The sequence below is a fragment of the Panthera leo genome, chromosome A2 (genome assembly GCF_018350215.1).
Source record: "Panthera leo isolate Ple1 chromosome A2, P.leo_Ple1_pat1.1, whole genome shotgun sequence".
NCBI classification, from domain to species: domain Eukaryota; kingdom Metazoa; phylum Chordata; class Mammalia; order Carnivora; family Felidae; genus Panthera; species Panthera leo.
The window spans coordinates 150,816,714-150,836,808 of record NC_056680.1 but is presented as its reverse complement, the minus strand read 5'-3'; the positions used below and the strand labels follow the sequence as shown (position 1 = coordinate 150,836,808).

Sequence of the window (20,095 nt, the reverse complement as noted above, 5' to 3'; positions counted from 1 at the left end):
AAAACAACAACAAAAAAACAAAGATCTCAGCATTTACATTAGGAAGCTATAAAAAGCTTTAAATCTAGAGTAATTTAGTAGAAGAAAGTAGAAGAAATAATAAACATCATAAAGGAAATCAATGCGATAAAAAGTAGACAAGTGATAGGGAAAATTAATGAAACCAAAATCTAGACACAAAAGACTATATCCTATAGATTCTGTTTTTATGAAATTCTAGAAAAGGCAAGTCTGTAAGGGCAAAAAGTAGAGCTGTGGTTGCCTGATGCCAGAAATTAGCTGAAAAGGAGTAAGGGATTTTTTTTCAAGGTGATGGAATAGGGCCAGTGTCATGGGCGTGACCTGTGCAGTCTCATGCCCTACTCTTGGTTTCACGCTAAGCTGCCAACATTTTGAAATTTTTAATATTGGAAAAAAGATGCCTGTATTTCCATTTTACACTGGGACCCACGTATTATATAGTTGGTCCCAGATAGAACTTTGTTTTTGTGGTAATTGCATGGCTGTACACATCTACCCAACTGATCAAAGTGTCCTCTTATAGGAGTGATTATATTGTTTTAAGTTATAAAACAGTATAAAAGAAAAAGCTCATCAAATATAAAAAGAAATGGAAGGAACAGTAACATAATGATTTTGCACATCATACTGGCAAAACATATACGTAGAGATCTATCAGACATATTTCCAAGGAAGCATGTGTATATGTAATGGCATCCACTGATGAAAGAAATGAGAAGTGCTACTGTCTCTATGGAAGACTACCTGGAAATATCTAACAACATTAGTACACGCAGGTATTTTGATCCAACAATTCCACTCTTGTGAATCTACTTCATAAAAACAAAAGTAGGGGCGCCTGGGTGGCTCAGTCGGTTAAGCGTCCGACTTCAGCTCAGGTCATGATCTCACAGTCCATGGGTTCGAGCCCCGCATCAGGCTTTGCACTGACAGCTCAGGCCGGGAGCCTGCTTCAGATTCTGTGACTCCCTCTCTCTCTGCCCCTCCCTTGCTCACGCTCTGTCTCTCTCTGTCTCAAAAATAAATAAAAACATTAAAAAACTAAAAGTAATAATTTCCAAATATCTGTATTTAAAGATTACTACAGCAGCATTGTGCAAAGTAGTCAAGAACTGCTTACAAACCAAATGCCTATCAACAGGGGAATTATTGGATATATGTCAGCACATGTATGTATAAAATATTTTATGTAAGGGGCACCTGGGTGGCTCAGTCAGTTAATGGTACCACTTTTCATTTTGGCTCAGGTCATGATCTCGCGGTTTGTGAGATTAGCACCCTGCCTCGGGCTCTGTGCTGACAGCACTGAATTTTCTGTCTCTCCCTCCCTCTCTGCCCCTCCACTGCTTGGTCTCTCTCTCTTTCAAAATAAATAAATAAACATTAAAAAATATACACTATTTTATGGAAATTAGAAGTGACTTATATTTACATGACATGATATAGAGTGACTTTCATAAGATTTGTTGAGTGAGAAAAGCAAGGTACATAAAATTGCCTGTGAGATCTTTCCATTTTGGTAAAATGGGCATTTAAAAACCAGAAATCTATCTATCCATCCAGGATTAAATTAGTACAGAGCAAACTATGGAAAGACTCTTAGGAATTAGAGTGGAACTGGGATAGAGATGGGAAAGGAAAGGAGAACGTGGCTTTTTATGAAAAGGTCTTCTGAACAAGTTAATTTTCTTTACCACTGCATCTCTGTATTTGATCCATTTTTATAAATCAGTATTTTCAATAATCACCAAAAATCTCTGGCTTTGAAGTCAAAGAGACTTGGATTTATATCTGCTCTCACCATGTTTCAGGTGTACTCATTGTTCAGGTTACTCAACCTCTTTGTATATTCACTACTTATTTAGCAAGCTTGTAGTGAGAATTAGGATAATGTCTGTAAGGTTCTTGACACCTAGAAAGATATTAATCATAAGTACAATGAGTATTTATTTTATCCTGATAAATACTTGGTAATCTTCTAACAGCCCCTTATTAATGTGCCCATGTCCATTTTACATTTATAGAACACTTGAGTTCTCAGAAAACTGCTTTGAACATTAGAAATATTTCAAATATATGTTGAAAGAAGCTTTTAACGTTGAGTAATACATCAACAATGATCTATTGATCAGAATGGCTGATTAACCAAAATCCTCCAGATCAGATTATAAAGGTTAATCCCAATTTCTGATTTATTCAAGTAACGAATCTTTCTTATTCTTAAAGCATAGCAAAACTAGTCATACATCAGAGTTAAAATTCAACGATCAAAGACAAAGTCTTTGGATATTTACATGGAAAAATGACAATAAGGTTCTATAAAAAGCTCATTGTATATTTTATAATCCAAATTAGGGCACTTTTAAGAATGAAGGTAATTGGGTAGGGTGGGAGAATGGGGGCAGGTATTTGGTTAGCTGACAGGATGTTGGGGAAGATGAGTGCTCCAGGTGAGTAGGACCACTGTATCCCTGATCCCATATAGCCCCACAGGATAAGCTGTAGAGACTAGCACATCTGGAAACTTAATTGAGCTGAGGTTTCGGGGATCTGCATGGAATGCTCCTCGAGTAGGTTCAGTTTGTGGCCTGCACCCCACCCATGTGAGACAGATTAGACACAGTTGATAAACACTATCGTCTAGGACCTGGGTGATTCAAAGACCTATAATCAAAGGAAATCCAAGTACAAGAATTGCTCCAGATTATTTGCTCTAAGGAAAGAGATGCTTGCTTGTTTTCTCCCTCTTGAGTTTATATATAAGGATTTTACATGGAATGTCCAAAGATAACTGGGACTTGCTTAGTTAGTCACTGGCAGAGAGTGTCACTTTTAGCCATGGTTCAGTAAACAGCACAACTCTAGGATTATGTTCAGAGAAGGCAGCTAAGAGGAACAGATAGATGAAATTAATTTAAGTCAGTAAGACTTCCATAGTATAGGATAATTGTGGCCTAGAATGGGCACCACAGTAGGAGAATGGAAACTAAAAGATTAGCAAACTTGCAGAAAATCTGGGGCAGGAAGCAGTCAGGTGCTAGTTAAAAGGCTTCAGCAGAAAGTACAGGCCATCAATAGGAAAAATGGAAATTGATGCTAAGCTGAAAAGTCTGTGAGTTAGGGTTTTACTCCCTGATTCAAGGTCAGATCATCTGAAAGTGGAGATCCAGAGGGACATCTGGACTTAACTTGGAAGGGCAATGAAGTAGGAAGCAAGGTAGTTCTTGCACCCATGTAGACGTGGGTCTATACAATCTGTGTTCCCAGCTATCTGAAAGCCTGATTCCCTAGCCCCGTTTCCTCTTGGAAATTTACAATTCTCCAAGTATCATATCATTATTAGACTTTGATGCAGACTTGAAATAATGAAATACAGTAGCAAATCCTTGAAACTGCATGTCCTATCTGCCAGTCTCTGATCAGGAGAGAGGGCAAATGAACATGATTTCCGTGTCCCCTGGCACTGGGCTCTTGTTGGCAGACAATCAGAGAGCAGAACTGGGGGCCATCGAGCCCTTTGAAATTTTTAAATAAACGTCTCATGATTTCCCTTCTCCTTCCAAGTGTGTTGCTGAATTCGTTACGGATGGAGATCTATTCAAAATCAGATTCAGCTATGCCTGATGGACTTAAGCCGACACAGCTTTTGTCTCATCTACCTGGCAGCCACGGTTTGGAAGCTATAGTTTGCCTAAGACAAAAAGCTCAGTGTCCATTAAGGAACAGAAGGTAAGTTACCTTTCCTGGTTGGGCTAGACTTTGCATTTTTTACATGATGGGGAATGGCAATCATTCTTAGAATGGAGTTAGGGAGTTTTGTTCTCTACTGCAGTCACACCACACATTTCCTAATGAGGAAGGGACTTGTCATTCAGGAACAGCAAACTTATAATTAAAATGGGGTATATCACTTGAAATGATATGAACTCTGTCTCATATTCTTAGTAACTTTTAATTCTGGCATTCTGGTCATCCACTAAGAAACCAATCAAAATATATGAGTTATTTGATCTTTGTTATGATGTAGTTTTTATACGCCTTTTTTCATTTTTAAAAATTAATATTTGTCCCTATAACAATTGGCAATTGAGATAAGCAAAAGGAATAAAATAAAAATTCACTTGAAATCCTACTCTACCAATTTTTAATCCAGTCCTTTCCATATTCTCTCTATGCATAAAACTAGCAGTATTATATACAACTTTTGAAAATAAAAGATACATTATTTTTCATAGCAACATTTCCTCAATGCTTATCAATATATATTCTTGGGAATCTTGGTTACAAATGATGGGTTATATGCACATACATACTCTGGCCTACCTCCCAAATTCCACTAAGATGAGAGTGAAGGGATTTTATTTTATATTTTATTTTATCTCATCCCATCTTTTTATTTTACTTTATTTTATTTTATTTAATTTTAATTTTTTTTTTTTTTGAGAGTGAAGGGACTTTTTTTTTTTTTTTTTGAGAGAGTGAAGGGATTTTAAAAAGCCATCGGGAATCTAAAAGACCAAAAACAGCTGGGAAAGAGGCAAAGGCAACAAACTTTTGGAAGTTGAAAGCAGATGGGTGAGTGCTAAATCAGTTACGATTTAGCAAATGTAAGAAAATGGAATCATAGGTTGGCAATGGGCATCCTGGTTCAACACAGGAATCGACAATGCCAGCCACCTCCTGATAGAATGAAAGAGCTCTCTCTCTGCCCTTTCCTCTTTGTGCTCTTTCTCTTGCTCTCAAAATAAATAAACTTAAAAAAAATGTGTGTGTGTGTGTACATTTTATGTATTGATAATGTAATAATTATAGTTATACACTAAATAAACAAATTAATTAACTAATTAATTAATTAATTAAATGATGAAATACTGCAGACAGATTTATAAGAAAACAGAGGGGTCTATCGTGGGTAAAGCTGCAAAAGCCCTCATAGATTGGGTGGGTGGGTGCATTGAATTCACACTGGTCAAACCAGACCCCGGCTCTGGTCTGGACTGGTACTGAGTCCTAAGTGGCGTTAGACTAAGATGCTTCTATGCAGAGGTGATGAGGTGGCCAAGCTGTGATAATGTCAAGCATTTCGTGATTGGTTTACAAGCTGGTCTGCAAAGGTAGCAAGTGAGATAAGACTATTGCCCTAATAAAAGACAAGGGATGTCCTGGCCTTCTGTACCACTTTCACTTAGCTTAACATGGAAATTCTAGCTCAACAAATCCGTGCACTCTGTATTGATACCCTTCTGTGCAATCCTTTAAAGCAAAGTGCTGTATTTTTTAATAATGTTTACATGTTTATTTTTGAGAGAGAAACCAGGAGAGGCAGAGAGAGAGGGAGACATAGAATGCCATGCAGGCTCCGCACTGTCAATGGAGCCTGACGCAGGGCTCCAACTCATAAACTGTGAGATCGTGACCTGAGCCGAAATCAAGAGTTGTGCATTTAACCAACTGAGCCACCCAGGGGCCCCAGCAAAGTGCTGTATTAGGTCCAAAGGAAATCACTACTTTTGGGAATTTGCAAACTCACCTTAATTAATATCAATATTTAATTATAATTACATTATATTGATCATAATTAAATATATCAAATTGATCAAGATTAATAATTAATATTCTTCAATATTTATTAAAATAATTGGACTTCACATTACTTAGCTTAAAGAAAGAAAAACATATAAAGACCTCTTAGAGAAAACAATACCAAGTAACAATTTCTCACTAATTCCAAACTGTAAACACTCCTAGTTTTCTCGTTTTCCCTTGAAAATTCCATAAAGGGAAACAATTTTCTTATTTCTTGCTTTTTTACTTAACCTAACGGATGAAAAGCCTCTTAACTTTGGTTATTGCAACTGTTCTCTATTCAAACATCTCTGTGGCTAATGCACACAGAGGGCTATCAGGTTTCTGAAGCCCTAAATGTGCCATTCCCAAGAGTCTCACTGTACATAAGCATTGAGTTTCATTGCAGGATGATTCTGTGTAAACAATTTCACTTTCTACGAGGAGGAGATAGTTCTGGCAGGGAGTCTATCTTGGCATATATATTCTAATCATAATCTCCTTTCCAATCTCTTATATGAAATTGAGCTATTTAAGCTACCAATTTCCACCTGGGTCAGTTTTGCTAAATGAGAATTGCTTAGGAAAGCATTTCCTTTAGATTTTTCATATGGGTTGGAACAGAGTTGCATGTGGTATTTTGATGTGCAAGTAACCCTATAACTTCTTCTCTATCTGTGGCTATGTCTCCTTTCTTATTCCCAGTAGTCAATATTTTTGCATCTTCTCTAGTTACTGTTCATCAGATTTGTTACGGTTTAAACAGAGAAGGGCCCTCTTGCCAGAGCAGCGGTACCAGAGAGTGTGAAGATGAGGCCTTCCCTCCGCAGTACTAGCTGTCAGAAGAAAATGAGGAAGAGCCCAGAACTTGCAGGGTGAACCAGAATTCTGCACATTGTCAAGTTGTTATTCACATAGCACAGCCCAGGAATATGTTCACAGATAGGCCTTCCTCTCTTATTCCTGTCTGTGGGAAACGAGGCAGTGAAAAGGTGGGACTGAGCCTATCAAATACTGAATGAAAATAAACAATAATGGAATGAGGAATTAGCTGTATAGGACGCTACGCTCTGATTATTCAAAAATACAAATGAATCAACATTTTTTATTAAAGAAGGTACTTTATGCTCATATATGCTCTTAAAAATTAAGCAAGATATAATCAACATGAAGAGTGTTGGGCTAGACAGACTAAACAGGTCTATAATTTTGAGCATGTGTCCCAAGTCCACAAGCACAGACAACTGATGTGCTCAACCACACACTGTCCTAGATGCTTCTGTGCTTTATCACTACGCTTGCCTGATGGACAAGTGCTAGGAGGAGGAACAACTGATCCCCAGGCTCCTTCACGTGCAGACAGGTCTCTTGCTAAATCACTATCACTACCCAGATGCAGACGATTGGAATAAGGAGGAGAGATAAGGAGAAGAGGAAGAAAAAGGGAAAGACAGTGCAAGAGAGAAACAACAAAAATATTCAAGGTTGGATATGAAAATGGAGACCGACATGAGATAAGGAAGAAATAAAGGGTTGTGAAAGAACACCACGTGCAACTTGTCAGAACACTAGTAGGACTCTTTGAAAGATGGGACTTTAAAACAAAAAGTCTTTGCCTGGATTCTCTGGATACACCAAAGGAGACTGAAGGGAATAAAGCTGCCCTGTATCTACCAGGAAGCACGAGATACAGAGCAGAAATGGCTTACCACAGCACAGTTCCTTAGACTTCTCAGAACCAATGAGGTTGAGATGCAAGCAAGAATCCTCATATACTCCTGGGATCCACTTAAAACCATATAATCACTGTAAATGTGTATTTCTTTAAGAAATGTAATGAGAGATTCTTATGATAAATCCAAATTGCGACAGGGACCAGGCAGATTTGGTTAGTTTCTATTTTCTTGGAATTAACAAGAGCTAACAGATGATGATCAAAAGTTATGTACCTTACAACCTGAAGAGAAACTTACATGATTAGGAGAGACACCACCCCCCCCACCGCCCCCGCAACACACACAGAGAAAATCAGAATAACCTCCATTACTCCAATCAACTTCCTTCCTTATACACGTAGACAATGGGAGAGAAGCAAACAAGAGAGCCGTAAGTTCATGGCCCTTATGACAAATGCAGTACTTCTGCTCAGACACAGTTTTCTCTCTTCCCCGTGGTAAATGGTGGTGGTGGGGGGGCAGGGGGGTGCTGTCTCCTTCCCAAATCGAAGGAAAAGAGATTTCAAAAATTTCGCTCAAGATTGGAGACGACTATGAGCAGATGCTACTGGCTTCTCATTCTCCAGGTAGACCTGTATCAGGCAACATACTTGCTGAAGTGCCTCAGAAACAGGACTTAGACTCTCTCCAATTGGAGGAAGGTTGCTGTGTAGAGAGGAGGAGCAGCAGTGAATGGCCTGCTCGCTTACTCTTTGGCACACGAGGGATATGTGATGTTCGCGTAGTTCAAGTGGTACGTGAGCTGCCATACAGAAAACACAACTAAGAAAACTGCTGCCAGGTTGAAGGCATGCTAAGAGTTAAGATGGTGTGAAATCTTGGCCAGTTGTGGGATCTATGAGGATGGTGAAATGGATCCAGCCGCGAAGAGATCTCCCACCTGACGTGAGGGAATTGTGCAGTGCTCCACGCCTGATACAATATGTAGCCGCTGGCCTCCAAGGACCATCATGTGGCAGTCAGTATTAGGCAAAGGAATGACAACCATGGAAAATCATGTAAATGGCATCACCCCTCCTCCATCATGCCCTATAACAGCCCTCAACCCCAGAGAAGTTAGGCACTGATACAGGAGAATAACCAGTGTCCCAAATCAACCCTGCCTTTCCTATCCCTTCCCTCTGAGGAACTGAGGAGAGAAAAAGCATCCTGCCCATTCCAGGTCCCTCAGGCTTAGGCCTCCTTGGCAGTAGTAGGAGGGAAAGAGATGACATTTAGGTGGGAGTGGAAAGGTGTTTTAAACAGAATGTTTATTAATTGAAACTGACAGGAAAGCCAAGAAAGTTGACAATGGAATTGACAAGGACAGGAAAGAGGGAAGTCTGTTAGAGTGAGTGAGTTTAAAACAATAATGAGGAAAAATAGAAAGAAAAAGTCTTCATATTGTTATCCCTGCTCAATATCCTGGTTACGTGCATATTATCATTAGGGGTAGCTATTGCTACCATGTCTGAATAAGATACCAATTAGAGATTCCTCAGGTACCTAGAAATATTTAGGACACACAAAGATGACTCAAAACAAGACACATCTACAAAGGCCAGATAATTTAATTCTTGCTCAAACCCAACCTTTTTTTTTGGGGGGCGGGGGCGGCTGTTGGCTGACATGCAGTTCTGAAAACTTTTATTAGATTTAGCATGTGATTCCCCCCATTACTATAATTGGCTAAACATGTTTATATGGAAAAATGTAGACATTTTAGGGTTTATGTGACTCTAATTCTCACAAAAGCTGATCATGTTGGTAAAGCTACTAAAAGGTAATGCAGTCCTAGGCCACATCTGTGGAAATACTGTATAATGTAAGGAGGTCATGGTACCACCGAAGCCTGAACCAATCCAACCCCACCTGAGAATGACGTCTTAGGGAAAACATGAACAAGTTGGTTCTTCTCGGAGGAGAGTGACCAGACTGACTAAAGTTCTGGATATCATACTACGTGTGGAAGAGACGAAGAAAAACACATCGGTTTATCTTAGGATCGTAACAGGGCAGTCTTTAAAGCTCTTCCATTTATTCGGAGGACGGTCACACAGCAGAAGGGATAGGTTTGTCCTTTGATGCTCCAAAGAACAAGAACAATCAAAAGTGATGGGGCTAAAAAAAATTCCATACATGTATGTAAAAAAAAAAAAAAAAAAAAGGCTGTCAACAGGAGTGTAGGGTGGACAAACCTCCTCCCTCATGGCAGTGGTGGTCCTAGGGCTGTGCTGAGTCTCCCATGGCTGGGGTTTTCTAGCAGCAGCCCAATGCCCACATGTTAGACACACAGCAGGGAGATTTTCTGCCCCAGGTGAGAAGACCCAGTAATCTCAAGGGGTATTTCTAAAGCTTGAAACTCTACGTTTCTAAAGGGGCCACACACACACATGGCTTCACTTCATCTTTCATTTCCAGAAATATGAAAATAAATCTTTTTGAGAGATAAAAGGGTAGAATTTGTCCTCAGTTAAAACAAAAAGTAAAACCAGAACACAGAGTGATTCTCCAGGTGATCCAATCTATGATGGCATTCGTTGTTCACGATGTAGTTTGGGTTCCTTCACAGATTTTTCTTTTCCCTCCCTCCCTCCCTTCCGCCCTTCCTTCCTTCCTTCCCTTCCTCCCTTCCTTCCTTCCTTCCTTCCACCCTTCCTTCCTCCCTTCCCCCCTTCCTTCCTTCTTTCCTTCCCTTCCTCCCTTCCTTTCTTTCTTCCACCCTTCCTTCCCTCCCTTCCCCCCTTCCTTCCTTCTTTCCTTCCCACCCTCCCTCCCTCCTTTCCTTCCTTCCTTCCTTGGAAAAAAAAGTTGATCTGGAAACTTTCAGGCTTTTATTACATCCACAAAAATCACATTTTGGTACCCTGCAAAATAATGTCATTGTCTTTGTATGTGATTATTTAGACCAGATTTAGCACACCAGCATGTTTTGACCTTTTAGTGATTTTGTATGTACTTGTATGTGTGTGCATCTGCTTGTAAGGACAGGGCTAGACCACCTCCCAAGCCTAGAATCTGGGATTCCTCAGCACAAGTTTGGTTGAATAAATTACAATCAGTGTTATAAATGTATGTTTTCTCTCTTTAGTATGTAAAAGTCTACAGATGCCTCAAAACATTTCATTCATGTCTAAACTGGCAGGAATTTTCTCCTTCCTTTTGGCAAATATCCTCACTGGGGTTTGTGCAGAACTAATGCCAAACTTCTTCAGTGTGGTTAGCTTGTGTTTGTGCAACAAGCTTATCATCCACAATGAACACATGGCTTTTAGACACAGGAATTAATCAGTGCTGGAGAGACATACTCCTGGCATAGATTCTGGGCTGCCTGCTTGCATAAGCCTACATTTGGGATCTATTATACAAAGCAGGATCCAGGGCTGTTCTCTCAGGCTCAAACTTTGCTGAAAATGTCTGTTTGGAAGAAAAATAGTGAGAAATACGGATGGATAGTTAAAATTGGGTTTGTAATATGCCTATTTCACAGGGCTGATATGAGAATCCAACAGAATATTATATGTGAAAACACTTTAATAATGTATATCCTACCTTATTTAAAAAGGATTTAAAGTAGTTTATAGTCACACATAAAATGTGGCAAGATACCAAAAATTTGAAATAGATGAGAAAAAGAAAGTATGGAGATGTGTAAGATAACCAAGAATGAGGCTGCTGTAAGCCCTGTCCTTGCTACTAGTTTTCAATAAAACTGGATTTTGTCATTTTACCAGCTAACACGTAGAAGGGCTCTGATCAATGTCATAGCACACAAGGTCTATATGAAAAACTGGCTTTAGAGAAGCAGTTATTTCCTAGATTATAGTAGTAAGAATTTTCCTCTGTGGGTCTTCCAAAATAGAACACTCTTTGCTAGAGTGACCAACCTACCCTCCTCAACAACTTACCAATATTTTTGTAGTTCGATTATGCCACCTCGTAATACCTCCAAAGCAATTCTGGCAGGACCAATGATATCACAGAAGGCTCAGGGGTCTATGATGGTTTGTCTCCATCCAGACTGAAATGCCAAGAGAAAATGGATTGCTGTTAAACACTATAAACTGCAAAGCAGTACATGAATGTAAGGTTAAATAATTTTCACTAACATTATGGTTTTGAAAACCAGGTGGTAAACTTGAGACTTAATGAAATAAGCAACAGGAAATTTAACACACTGGCAACAAGGAAAACTACAGGAAATCTTATTTTCCTTTTGTTTCTTTTTTGCTGGTAAACAATATTCCTCCCAAATAGGTATGACTCTTCCACAGTAGTATCCAAACTAGGAGAACAATCGCTGATTTACAAACACCCTCTCAGGTAATGACTCAGAACTTCTGGATATCTTGCCGGTCATGGACAGGCAGGTTCTCATTGGGAGGAGAGAGAATTTATTCATGCAACAAAAGCAGAAAATGGAAAATCTAAAATATTGACTACTTTGAAATGCTGTGTATCTGAATGTAAGTATATAAAATATTTCAGAAAGCATATAATTCAAACCAAATACAGATATTCACTATAATGACCTAAAAACAGACCTCCCTGCCAGGGAGCCTTTTTATGAATTTTGATGAGAATGGTCTTTATTGCATTGATATTAATGCAAGGGACATCTACTTAATGTGAATGTCTTCTATGTATATATTATCTATTTTATTCCCAAATTTCCTAGGAGTATAGGGGAAGGGTCTTTTGTTTGTTTTTAGTCTTTTGGTTTTTTTTTTAATTTCAAATGACTTTTTCTTGTTTATGGAATAGGAAGAGAAAAAAGAAATGTTACTTATTTATTCAACATTTTCAGGCCTTTACTATGAACCAGGCGCTAGGTATAAAACACTGTTCCTGTCATCAAGGAAAATAATGATAATAGTAAAACACTAAAAACATTTTGGGCCATCTGTTTAGCCAAGCACCGTGTTAAGTTCTTCATGTGCATTACTTCATTCTGTTATCATGGCAGTCCTGTGAAACGGTCAGTTATCATTTCCATTTTACAGATGAAAAATTAAAGCACAGAGAGGTTAAGTAACTTTTCCAAGGTCACAGAGCTACTTATCTACAAAGAAAACAATATAGATATATTTTGGCTCTGGAGTCCAATCTTTTAGCTATGACAATATTGGGGCTTACAGCTTCCTGGTAGAAACTCAGAAATAAACCAAGAAGCATAGTTCATCAAGTGGTAGGACACGAAGAAACTTGGTGGTTATGGCGTTCAGAGGGAGGGCAATTCCAGTATCATAACAAGACTCTTTGGAGGAGACTCAGGCTGAGTTCCAAAGAACATGCACTATTTAGTCTTAGTGAAGAAGCAGTAGGCTAAGGAAAGAGGAAAGGACGTTCTACATACAGCCAACAGCATGTCTCTTCCGTGTCTACAGATCTAGATCTAGAGTCCGCATAAGACACAATGGAGAAAGTGGTAATGTAAAAAAAAAAGAAATAAGCTAAACAATTCACCGCCTGTAAAAAAAAATGTAACGCACTGTCAACACAATCACTGAAAACAAAACAGAAGTCCATTAGTGAGGAAAATAAAATGACATTGGATTATATTGAGACCAAGGAATATAAACGATATTTAATTGTCCTCCTTTTCTATGATGTGTATTACACATTTCTTTATTCTCCATAGAGCTTAAAATGCCTTCAAGGACTTTCTCACCTCCACCAGCTTATCCGTCTGCTTTATTTAGTAGCCATATCCACTGACACTTGAAATATTGTTCTAATTAAAGTGCTGGCACTTTGGGGGTGCTGTGAAATTTCTCCTAGAAAAGTGCCCTCTGCTCGTTCTCAACGTGAAACCAGAAGAAAGGTTTAGGGACTCATCAAGTTTCCAATCTTTTTAAAGCCCCTAGCAATTCATACCGTAATCTTTCCCACAAATGATTGTCAGATCTGGGGTTAGAAATCACCATGCCAGACCTAAAGGTTAGCTTTTTCAGCATTTTTATGCTTTTTAAAATTTCCACAAGAAGATAAATGCTAAAGGACCAGTGAGCTCAACAGCTTGGACGCCCACTGCTGCCACACAGGCGTGTGAAATGCCTCCATCTGACTCAGAGTTAGACATGCAAAATTGTCATCTAGCTCAGTATGAGAGCTTGGCATTAAACGTATTTATAATGTATGTCAGCAAAAACTGTGGGCTTGGAAAATCATTGCTGGAAAACTGGAATTCTTAAAAGAAATTCCAACAAGCTAAAAGGGTTCTGGGCAGAATATGTAAATGGGGAGGAAACAGTCCATCTGCTGGGTATCTTCAAATTATCTATATATAGCAACAGCTATTCCAGTCAAGAGTAAATAATACCTTGTATCCTTATTTACGTGAGGAATAATCCTATAGTTGATCTCTTCCTGTTTTACCCCAATGAAACCCCATCGTTACTCTTCCTCTGATCTGTCGTCTAGCTTGTATGTTGACGTATACCACAAATTCATTTGTTCATTTATGGAGCAATTATGATACGCCTATTACGGAACAGGAAAACTGCTACAAAGTTAGTATACAATTTGGGGGAAAAAATGTAGTTCAAGAGAACTGAATGGCACTGTGAAGGCCCTAAGGGAGGCCTCATCTCGGTACGTTCAGGAACATGAAAGGAGTCCCATGCCATTGTGGCTTCACAAAGATGGTAAAGAGTGACAGGAAATAAGGCTGAGGAAGAGGCGGAGCCAGACCCTAAAGGCTGGACTTGTGTGTGGCTCTCGCTGCCTCTCAGACGTGTAACTAGGGAGACAGAGTAGTATAACTTGTTAATCAGTATAGAAACTTTTACAGATTTTTTTCAGCTGAAGAATGAAGTCTTGTCCAAATCTTGGTTGTTTTATATATACCCTTTTAATCAATTACGTTTCAGACTTTAATTTATATTTAAGACGAAGTTGTGTAGTTTTGGGGGGAAAATACAGTCAGCTTTGAAATGTAATATATGGGAAGAGATGGCTCTTCCCGTCATAGTGAGGGGGGCACACCGTCATCAGGACTTTGACTCGATATTTGAAAAAATGATATATGGTAGCTAATTTATTTTTCTCTTTTGGCCAATGAATTTTTATTTGGCCAAATTAGGTCATTGAACCAACCACTACTTCTGTCATTCCATAAAATGTGGAAAAATTTTACAGCAAAATTGGGAAAGATGATTTCAGAATCTTCAAAGTGGATAAACTGGGTAAACTAACTAAATGTCCTTATTTGCCTCAATTCCCCTCAAACCCAGGTTATCTTCCCCATTGACAAAGGAGCCAACATTTAGTAGCCATTCCGTAAGATGGCATTCTGTGAGAATTCAGGCAGGGAACTTAAGAGTTACAAATCCTAAATTCTGACCTATAACTCTCAGTATAAAGAGTCCACGTAAAATTCTAGTAATGAGTCAAGGGGTCACTTCCTGAGGCAGACGCACCATTCCTGTTCTCTGACGCCCAGTGAACAGGGCCGGTTCACTGGGTGATGGGGCTCCAAGCAGCCTTCAGGAGGGGACAAACTGAAGAGTCAGCCTGAAAAAATACCATCTGATGAGAATACACTAGAAGAACACTGGAATTACAACTAGGTGTTTGCTGTGAAGTACAAGGAATTCAGTGGTAACAGACATCCTAAGACACGCTGTAGAGCAGTGGGTTCTTATGTCTGTAATACAGCAGTCCCCTCTTAACTGCAGGAAATACATTCCAGGGCCTCCGTGGATGCTCAAAACTACTGATAGTAATGAACCCTGTTTACACTATGCTTTTTTCCTATATATACATACATACCTATGATACAGTTTAATTTACAAGTTAGGCACCGTAAGAGATTAACAACAATATCTAGTAATAAAATAGAACAATTATAACAATATACTGTAATAAAGGTTATGTGAATTGGTCTCCCTCTCTCTCAGAATATCTTATTGTATTACCCTCACCCTTCCCCTTGCTGCATGATGATGAAATGCCTGCGTGATGAGCTGATGTCAGGTGAATGACGTGGGCACGGTGACCTATTGTTAGTCTACTAACAGCCTTCCGAAGACTCTTCAGGAGGAGGATCATCTGCCCCTGGACTGTGGTTGATGGCAAGTAACCGAAACTATGGAAAGCTAAACCGTGGATAAGGGGGAACTTAGTCAAGAGCGAAGGTTGAGCACACGGTGTCCTCACTGGCTGACACGAAGGACCCTGCAGAGCTCTCAGCTGGAGACTTGTCTATGGTTTCCCCAAGTTCTGCGTTTAATTGTTGTAAGCCAGTATTCTGTAGCTGGAAACACTTGTATTTAAGCTGCCTCGTTATCACTGTGTCTGCCTTTGCAAGGGTGAGTATCCACGTTAAATGAGCCCATCTTCCAAGAGAGAAGCTGACAAAAGGTAGAGCTCTCCAGACTTTTATGGTGTCAGACCAATTGGGAACATATTTGTTTTATTTCCATGATTTCTCAGACTTCTCTGCAGAGAAAGTAAGGTCTTGGGGTGCCTGGGTGGCCCAGTCAGTGGAGCGTCCGACTTTGGCTCAGGTCACGATCTTGTGGTTTGGGAGTTCAAGCCCCACGTCGGGTTCTGTACTGACAGCTCAGAGCCTGGAGCCGGTTTCGGATTCTGTGTCTCCCTCTCTCTCTGCCCCTCCCCGCTGATGCTCTGTCTCTCTGTCTCTGAAAAATGAATAAACTTAAAAAAAATTTTAATTTAAAAAAAAATTAAAAAAAAAAAAGAAAGTAAGGTCCTGGATGTCAGTGGAGTCAATGGTTTCTCCTACCTGTAGACTAAAGGGTTATTCTTTTTTCCCCCCTCTCCAGTTTTTCTTCTCTTTGTTTATTGTCCCAATCTTTTGAAAAGTGTCACATCTAAAATTTATGATATACTGAATTACAAAAATCTACTATAATATTTTTATTTTTCTGAAGTTATTTTTTAAATCAACTGTTTGATTTTTTAATATTATGTTTTCTTTCATGGATCCAATTGTTTTTTTTTTTTTTTTTTTTGGTCTCTCTGAATGTCTGTAGGGGTTTTTCTTGTCAATAAATTTAAGTCGAGATTATACTTCCCAGAATTCCCTTTCCTCTATTGTCCTAGGTTGGCCTTGATCAGTATCAGGTACCAAGTGCAGCTCACAAATGTTGTCAGTGACCTGCTGGCTAATCTTGGTTGCTGAGCCACATAGCTTCCAGCTTCTGCCAGATCTCTTTCTTCAAACTCTCTAAGTCCTGGACCAGAGACATCTGCAGTATGACAAAAGGTACCAGTTTTTCTCCAGCGGATGGGTCATTGTGGCCAGAGGAGATCAGAGTCAGGTGACAGTTTTCCCTCCTGGGTTCAAGTTTGTCCTTGGTGTCTTCTGCTTCTTCTTCGGTGTTTCTTCCCAACTGTTAGCCCTTCTGGCCTGCAGCAGTTGGGCGATACTGGGAGACACACAGGCAGCAGCCTTCCATAGGCACCTTCACCAGCTCCTGGAATTGTGAGACCTGATCTCTATACCAAAGGCCTACTCCATGTCACTTGTTATGGTTCTGCTGCTCTGCATGAGCCCTATGACCTTTTGGGAGGTGTAAAGGAAGAATAAAAAGATGTACAACTGAGAACTGTCATAGCTGACCAGAGATAGCTGAAATTGATGTGTTATTCAGACATAAACAGCAAATACTGGTGTAACCAAAGGGGCTGGTAACTATATTCTGAATACAGGGAGCGAGCTTCTACATTCTCATTTTTCACATTAGGACATTAAGAAATAATATCGGGGCACCTGGGTGGCTCAGTCGGTTGAACATCCAACTCCTGATTTTGGCACAGGTCATGATCTCACTGTTTGTGAGTTCACGCCTCACATCAGGTTCTGCACTGTCAGCACAGAGCCTGCTTGGGATTCTCTGTCTCCCTCGCTCTCTGCCCCTCCCCCGCTTGTGTGTGTGCACTCTCTCAAAAATAAATAAACATCTAAAAAGAGAGAGAGAGATAATATGTAAACCTGAAAACTAGGAAATATTAGTTATAAATGTTGGATGATAAAATGGTAAATTGGTAAAATTGACCATAAAACAAATGAGGAGGGAGATATTTGCACACAAACACAAAAAGCAAAAGCAGTGAAAAAAAATACCACAATTTAAAATCAACCAGTGTCTACAGGACATCACGAAAGATACATATTCAGTTCTGTGCATAATTTGGATTATAGAGGTATAGTTTGGCTTGCACAGGCTTAGAAGAAAACCAGTTAGCACACACCAAAAAAAAAAAAAAATCCAATGAAGTAATGATATGGTGATACAAGGAGAATTAATGAACCTAATTTAGTCATGAAAGGAGGCAGGGCCCGAGACCATCAGGTAGTAGTGAAAATTAAAGAGGAATCGATACAAGGACTAATGGGGAAATGGGGAGCCTTTTGTTATTGCTACTGTTGTTTTTAATAAAGATGGAGCTGTAAGCATGCAAATTGGATTATTTCTAGCATGCTCCAGTCTGTTGTTTCTTTAGCTCAGTTCCTTGTGTGTTTAAATAAACCAGTGTAGGCATATTTGTGTTGCTTTGCCTCTTCTATTTCCCTACCAACTAATATCTACGTAGAAGCTGGTTCTTTAATTAGGAGTCACTGAAGTTCATTCCCTTGACAATGCCTGATGGGCTTCTAGTGACTACTGCCGTTCTAACTCAACTGCTTTCCCTGCTCCTTATGGACACAAAAGAAGCCTGAGACCACCCAGTGTCGGGAAGTTTCTATAAATACCAGAAGCAACAACTAAAAGAACTGAAAGTAGCTGACTGTGGAGAATAGGAATTGGGTGGGTGGGGGAGGAACGGAATAGGGGAATGCTCTGTTTTCAATATGAGACTTATAAAATTACACACTTTATTATACACCGGTAGTGCTTTGGTAAAAATAAAAATGGAATTAGAAAGATAACGGAAAAGTATAAACATAGACAATAAACAGGTCAACTGACCATCCCGGACAACAAAAATCAGGTGTGTGTTTTAAACATTTTGGTGAAAACCGTGCTTTCAATTTAGAAACCTACACCTCACCCAACTAATAGGAGGACGGAATAAATATATTTTTAGCCATTTAGGTATTTATGTGATTATCTTCCCACGAATCTTTCCTTAGGAAGATCCTAGAGATTGCGTTTGCCAAATCAGAAAATGAAGAGAAATGGGGTGCAGGAAAGAATGAATCCAATTCAAGAGGGTGGTGGAGAGATGTCTAAACATGGCAGCTGTACAGCAGGAGTAGAGAAAAACCAGTCTAGATAGGAACAGGAAGAGAGAGGGAAATAATTGCGAATATTGACAAAATGCAGACTATAGATGCTCTAAATTAAACACCAGAGAAGCTCATCCATAAATTTCCAGCAACAGTACACATGGCATATTAAAAGCCTCGACCTGCCCTGAAAAAGTTGGCACCATTAAAAAGCATCTACATTATTGATCAGCCTCAGAGATGTTGTCTGGAAAGTAAAACAAATCTATCTGGCTGACTGCCCATTCTTCGTCTATATAATAGAGAACTATACGGCCATTGAAAGAATGAGGTGTATCTATATTTACTGATACGAAATAATACGCTTGGTAAACTAGAAATAACAACAACAATAACAAACAGCTCTAGGAAAACATCATTTGATTGGCTGTTAGCTATTGGCTTCCAGACAGCACAAAATGGGTGGCCTGAATTGCTCATCTGGGGGAGGAAGACATGAGAAGAGAGTAGTGCCTGCTGCAGGGACGGCAGGCAACCCCAGTGTGGAAAGTAGGTGTCTTTGGCCCCTATGTTTTCTTGGCCAAAGCCCTCTGGACCAGGCAGACAAAATAGGAGCCAAATAGATTTAGTGAACAGTTTAGCCGGCCACGGGGTCTGGAATCTTCCTTTGACATTTAAGTGGAAACAGAAAATTGCCACCAGGGCTGCGGCAAACCCCAACTGAGGCCAGGAAGGACTAGGCCCTTACTCCCTAAAGACCAATCTGGATAGTGTCACCCCAGTCATTTCATTAACCCCCTTATCAGACAACACTGAATTTTATTTGCCTTTATTTGTGTTCTAGTCATCATGTTATGATGAGGGCTTATATATATTTTTAAATTAAAAATGCAAGATGCCAAACATTATATAGAGTATGCTATAATTTGTTATGTAAAGAGGACTATTTGTATACACACACACACACACACACACACAACCAAGTACGTATTTGCTGCCAGCTTGTTTGAGGAGGGATAATAAGAAACTAAAAGCAGTGGGTAGAACTGAAGCACAAAGATGGGCAGGAACCTTACATTTGTTGCACACATTTTAGTCCTATTTGAAGTGTTGCCAATTATCTATAACACTTATGAAATAGAATTTTACTTTAAAAAGAAAAAGTCATGACAAATAAGATTTATTTAAAAGAGTCAGTATAAAGGGTTATGGGAAAGGGTTAATCCATGATGGCCACAGTTTCCTTTAAAGAGGAGAATTAGAGGGGTGCCTGGGTGGGTCAGTTGCTTGAGCATAGGATTTCAGCTCAAGTCATGACCTTGCAGTTCACGAGTTTGAGCCCCACGTCTGGCTCTGTGCTGACAACTCAGAGCCTGGAGCCTGCCTCACACTCTGTGTTTCCCTCTCTCTCTGCCCCTGCCCTACTCGCACTCTGTTTCTCTCTCAAAAAAAAAATAAAAACATTAATTAAAAAAAAAGAATTAGAGTAATGACTATACAGAGAAGGTTGCAGGAGACAAAGGGCATGATGCTAAGAGGAGATTCTTACCACATGAACTAAAACACTGTGAAAGGTGAAATCTGTATTACGTAT

At 39.5% G+C, this 20,095-nt stretch overlaps 1 long non-coding RNA gene across 2 annotated transcripts in view; it reads right to left on the bottom strand.

Moving 5' to 3' along the window:
- LOC122212128 overlaps positions 1-20,095 on the bottom strand; it is a 130,297-nt gene that overhangs the window by 106,894 nt on the left and 3,308 nt on the right. For both annotated transcript variants that reach the window (XR_006199012.1, XR_006199014.1), the window contains exon 2: positions 11,210-11,322. This is a non-coding gene — a long non-coding RNA (uncharacterized LOC122212128). The remainder of the gene's footprint in view (positions 1-11,209; positions 11,323-20,095) is intronic.